General features: G+C 34.8%; 1 long non-coding RNA gene across 1 annotated transcript; it reads right to left on the bottom strand.

The window, feature by feature from the left end:
- Positions 1 to 1,449: 1,449 nt before the first annotated feature.
- On the bottom strand, positions 1,450 to 4,072 carry LOC139082653 (uncharacterized). Its single transcript, XR_011538859.1, has 4 exons — positions 3,989 to 4,072; positions 3,531 to 3,563; positions 2,375 to 2,562; positions 1,450 to 1,537 (listed from the first exon to the last, which is right to left on the bottom strand). It is a non-coding gene; the product is annotated as an uncharacterized lncRNA (long non-coding RNA).
- Positions 4,073 to 6,267: the final 2,195 nt, after the last annotated feature.

A 6,267-nucleotide genomic window follows, 5' to 3' on the forward strand; every position in this document is an offset into this window, starting at 1 on the left:
TCCATTTATCAAGCATCACTGACTACCTTCTACTCTGTTCAGTATTGGGGAATAGTTACATTGTTGTGACACTCCAGTTATATTGTTGTGATACTTACACTCTCCTCAAGAAAGATACCAAAATGTAAATGAATTATTTTATTAAACAATGAAGTATAATAAGATTCAGAAAATGGTGGAAATAAAATGCATTGTGAGAGGGTCAAAGTGGTGAGTGATTCATTCCTTTTAGAGAGATGGGAGGAAGCTTTTCTTGAAGGTCATAATGTTGGATTTGGGTCTTGAAAGATAAATTGGAATTAAACAGTGAAACAGGGGCATGGACATTCCATGAAGAGAAAGCACCATATACAAAGGCACAGCAGGGTGAGAGTGAAGGCCAGTTGTGGGGAATGGCAATGACCTCGTGTGACAGTTGAGGATGTGAGGGAGGCTGGCTGGTGGCAGGGGGATTTGAAAAGAAGCTTGAGGTTAGTGTGTAGAAGGCTTTGAATGCTATGGATTCATAATGTAGGGTTTTATAATGGATTTTATACTGTAGGCAATAAGAGGCCTTCTAAGGCATTTCAGCAGGTCAGAAAAATAATTCAATGTATGTCTTGAAAGATAACTCTGGTGGTAGTGTGGCACCTAGATTAGCAGAGGAGCAGATGGGGGTGGTTATCCTTATTAGCATCAGTGTGATTTTTCCTCCTGAAATAAAGTAAAAGCAGATGGACTTAACTGGTCTTTGGCACTGCCATTGTGGAGTCCTGGACTCAGAATTAGAGATGCTGCTGACGCAAAGCCTTAGGAGTTGGGTAAGACTGGTTTGTATTTCTTTTCTGCCCTGTACTAGGTCTGTGATGGTGAAGAACACAGGACTTTCATGATCTTGTTTCCCCACACATGAAATGTGATTACATGAGATTATGTGAGTCTCACGTAGAGAGCAAGCAGAGATTATGTGAAGATTCAGTGATGTAATGATTTGAAAAAGCATTTTGTAACCTACAAGCATGATATAAATGTTATCACCCATAATCAGTTTTTTGAAGTTAGAGACCATACTTGACTGTTTTTGATATCTTTTACCAATCCATCAAACTTAATATGCTACTGTACATAAATTATAAACTCAATTGAGTAATTGAGTCTCAGTTACTCAAAATTTTTTTTGAATTAAATTAAATCAACCTCTGGCTCTTATTAGTACAACCAACGTGACTACACAGCATAAGCTGCTGAACAGACTTTCATTCAAGGTACATCCAGGGCTGGTTGATTTTGGTCCCCTCCACTCCCCATACTTTCCCTAGAATGGTTAGTCATCAAAAAGTGCATAGTCAAATCTGTTAAAATTTATTTTGCATTCCTACTACCAATGCACTTTTAGAAAATGGAAAGCCAATATCTTCTCCTTTATGTTTACTAAAGAGAACCACTAAAGATATTGACGACAGATTACTGTAGGCTACTTCAATTACATTTATTTTTGTTTTGTGAACAGGAATATTGATTCTTCAAGGAAGTGGCTCTCATTCAGTTTAAAAGTGACCTGAAATAAATGACAGGCATACAGTTATTAATCCCAATTGATCATTTGCTTGTGAACTTGTAAACTTTTTAATTATAAATATTGTCTCAAAAGTATATCTAGTTCAAGGACTGGGAAACTCTCTAAGGAGACAGTAGATGCAGGAAGGAAGGCAGAGGCCTTTAGTGTGGGTACTAACTGAAAGTGTTTGTTTCTTAATACAGTCCTCTGGGTCCTAAGGTCATCTATATTATAGTCTTTATTCCCTCAATTCGCCTGGTAATTAACAGACCATCGACTTTCTTTTTGATATCATGAGATGATGGGTTCTCTATTATAGGTGGGAACATTCAGCCTATAGGATTTTATTATAATATGACTATCAGAAGCTAGGTTTGAGCTTTTAATATTAATTAGAAAAATACATGACTTTCTAAGGAATAGACTGAAGTATACCTTAGACCTTAGATTCACAAGTTCATCTATTATGATCTCCACTTTGATTAAAGTTTCGCCTTTAAACCTCTGATTCAGCCCAAAAATGCACAGACATTGATGATAGTAGAAAATGTTAAAAAATATTTGGTAAAACTATTTTCATAAGAAAGGGTTTGTTTCTATTACAACACAGCACATGAGGTATTTAAACTGCTATGCTGGTTGGATCATGGAAGGACACATGTAAGTACCTCTGAGAGGGGATCCTAACAATTTCTGCCAGAGAGAAAGAGTGAAACAAATGGTACCCTAACGGGGCTAAGTGGGAACACTGTAACGCATTTTTTTCATGGAATGATATATTCCAATCCAGAGACAACAAACATAAAAAATCACATGCTTTGTACTGTGTATACTTACCACTCATTTCATCTTGTTTCCTATCCATTAAGAGGAGGAGTTGTAGCGCCAGATAATGGTATTGGGAAAGGAAAATAATAATATCCAAGCCATGGAAATCTTTGATATGGGAATGGTAAATATGGGCCAAATGGATTTTGGAATGGGGGCACATAAAGCTGTGAAGCTGATTCATCGCTGTCACTGGTCTGTTGACAGAAAGAAATGAAAAAGGCTTGTTTTACTCTTTACGACAGAGAGTTATAAAATAGCCTTAACATGTGGGTCCTCATTTTCAAATAGAGGCTTGAGAAGCTCTAAGATCATTTGCATTTTCTCTGTGTACTATAAACAGGGATTTGATTAATTTGTCTTATTTTAGAAAATTACTTAGAGATAACCCTGTTTTTGTACCTTCCTACTCATAGCCAAATTTTCCTGATAATCGCCAAGGGGGAGGGGAGTTATGAGGGGACATCAAATTTCTCCCTTTGCCTTTGTACAACATCTTGACTCAAACTTTGTGTTAGACACAGTCTCCTCCTTACCTCTTTTCTTTCTTCCCTCTTTCCCTCTCCATCTTTTATCTGTATCCCTATCAATTTCTGTATCCTGAACGCTGTTCATAGTTTTGGTCTCAAAACCATGCTTCCTTTCAGATAATAAGATTTCTAAGTGTATAAACAAATCTGTTAACAAGACCCTTCCCTTCAAATTTTTTCTTTTTCTTAAACATTTTGATTAACTGACCAAAATAATCCTTCCGTGAATTTGCCACTGGTGGGACTATCAAAGCTTGCCCACATCTCCTAACTCTCAAGTTGTAATTATTTTTTACCTTTTCTGGAATGGGCTTTGTAGAGTTAAGCAGAGTGGAGGCATGAGTAGTTATGAACTTGTATTAGGCTAGATAATTCTAATAAAAACATCATAACCCAATTCATCACAGAGTGATTCAAGTTTCAATTTTGTTCCACTGTTACAGGAGATGCTGAGATAACTCCCTTTATAGCAGCAAAGATCCAATCCCTGATGTCTACTCTGTTGGTGTTAATATCCAGACTCTTTAAGAATTTCTCGAGAGTTTGAGAAGTTTGGATAAATGAATATCTTTAACCACAGTTCTGGATATTTCACATAGAAAGCGTAAATGTTAAGAAGAGGAAATGTAACTCACACTTCGTTTCTCTCGTTCCTGGTCTTGAGAGACCTAAAGTTCAAACAGTGAAATTAATTTAACTCATGCTGATGAAACACATAAACTGAGAAATATATACATATGCATGAAGGAAAGAATTTGATTATGCGCTACCTAATATTGTTTTTTGGTATCGGTTTTTTAAAAATCTAGGATTTGAGTGTTCAGAAAATATTGTAGAAACTATTTTTTCTGAAAAGTGTTAATATGTGTCCTAAATGACTCAACTTCAACTACTGTACCAAAGCTATGTGGAATTGAACTATGCATTGAACAATATATGATTTATAATATTTTCTAGAACATAATATTAAAGCGGCACACACTAGGAATGTTTGTAAAGTAGAACACAGTATGTGGGGGAGAAAAGTTCCTAGGGTTCATGAATTAGAACAAAAATTACATAAATACTCTGGATCATAGAAATGGTTACTTACCGGGAAACCAACAGTTACTGCTAAGATAGCAGTGATGAGAAGGAGAAATTTCATCTTATTCAGAGATACCCTAGAAGTCACCAGAAAGACCAAATGTTAACATGAATTCAGAAGATCCAACTGCAGTACATATTATGTTACTAATAGCTCTTTGACATTGGGCAAGTCACTTAACAATCTTAAGACTTCACTCTATTTGTTAATGGAGAACATTATTTTTTAGTTGAAATCAAAGATACTTTGCAATTTTACAAAAATATTACATCAATTCTTTTAAAAACAAACATTCAAGTATTATTTAAGAATAATACTTCTCTATACATGGTAAGAAAAGTAGTTTCTGGAATGAACACTGCCTCAGTTTCTACAGAAAAAGTTAGTGGGTGGGCAAGTAGTTATTTAATGATCTCACGAAGTTCAGAATGGCTTTCTACATAATGATCACGAAATTAATTTAGATAATAGAAATATTTGCCTTCGTTCCCCGGCAATTCAAAACATTCCATGCTGTTTAGAGGGACCTATTCTTGACATTTGGGAAAAGACATTTCCAAAGCATTTTGTTCTATTTTAATTTCCATTGTAGACTCTTTATCTTGTGATACACTTTGTTATAATTAATATGTTAATTATGGTTGCTAATAAATATTTCAGGAAACAGCTTAATTAAATATTTCACCAATGATCACATACCTAATAGAGAAGTAGACAGTAAAATATAGAACTTTTTGCATTTAAAAAATATTTTGTCACTAATACAATAAACACGTGTATAATGCTTGATCTCAAACATGAATGGGTAATTTTCTGTATGGCATGGCATCACTAGTCATTAATCCTCTTCTTTGTCATGGTGTAGGTACAGTAGACACTAGGGAACATATGGTGAGTGGTTGGGGAAAGGCAATCAAGTTGGAAAGAGGGGTTGGCTAGCGGACTTTTCTTTAAATTGTCCTCATTCTTATTAATTAATTTATTCATTCTTTATTTATTCTTGATCACTGATTAAGTGTCAAAAACTATTCTAGATGTTGGGTATATGTAGCATTTGAGAACGTCCCTGATTTCATGGATTTAGTAAGCGCACTGTTATAGATCCATACATTACAAAGTTTTCTGAAGATTATTTACTTTAAAGTTTTATGTTGACAGAAATGTCAGTTATCCACAACATTATTATTATTTTTTGGTGGCTTTGAGGTAATTAATGGAGATTATAGGGGGATTTCATTACCTCTTGATGCTTCCTAAATATCTATGAGACGGAAGAATAAAATATAAAAGAAAAAATGTACTCAAGGTTTGATCATATTGTTTTTATTTTATGATCATATTGTCCTCATTTTTTTATCATATTAATCAAAATTCAAATTGGGATTTAAAAAAAATACCAGAAGACATTATGATTGTGACAAGACAGTCAAGTTCAGAATGCTATAGGAAGACTGGCAGTACAGGCAATTAACAGTAAGAATTTTATACATACACACACACACATATGTATGCTCCTCATAGACACACTTATACACACACAGAGCACAACTTCTAAGTGCAAAGTGTTGTGCTAGGTGCTCTCAGGGACATAAGGAACAAGCTTGATTTCTGCCCTCTGGGAGCTAGTAAGGAACGACAGACACAGATATTTTTATAATGTAAGGCAAAGTGTGATAAATGCCATACATAGAAATTACAAAATATTAAGAGGACATAGACGATAAAAGAGACATATTAAGGAAATAGTTTTGAACAGGATAAAAGTCAAGCTGGGGATTTACAATAGGAAGCTATTCAACTGATTTCAAGGATTATTCAAAACCACATTAAGCAAAGAGGTAAATAAACCACGTCAGAGACTTCCAGATCATGTCTTACAGTCAGGACATAGTATTATTACCAACTCCCACCTTTTATTTTTCTACTTCTTAAGTTGAGGTACCCATAGCGGTATACTGCTGTATGCTAGGGAAGAAATCTGATGTCTCTGAATAAATTAGCTGTATCTTCCTGGAGCATTAATTTTATTCAAGGATTTATAGGAAAACACTTAAGTAATTTTTATATTAAAATCAACATGATATGTTATAGAATAGGAGGTAAATACAGCAATTTTTAAAGATGAAACAGGAGGCTACAAATAAATTGGCATTTGTTCATACTTTAGAGAATATGTGATATGTATGTTGCCTTTATTTGCTGACTTGAGACCCATAAAATTCAAAAGGATGAGCCTGAGGCTCTGTAACAGTCTCAATGTGCCACCCCACCAGCTTTCCACCCCA

The sequence above is a fragment of the Equus przewalskii genome, chromosome 3 (genome assembly GCF_037783145.1).
Source record: "Equus przewalskii isolate Varuska chromosome 3, EquPr2, whole genome shotgun sequence".
NCBI classification, from domain to species: Eukaryota; Metazoa; Chordata; class Mammalia; order Perissodactyla; family Equidae; genus Equus; species Equus przewalskii.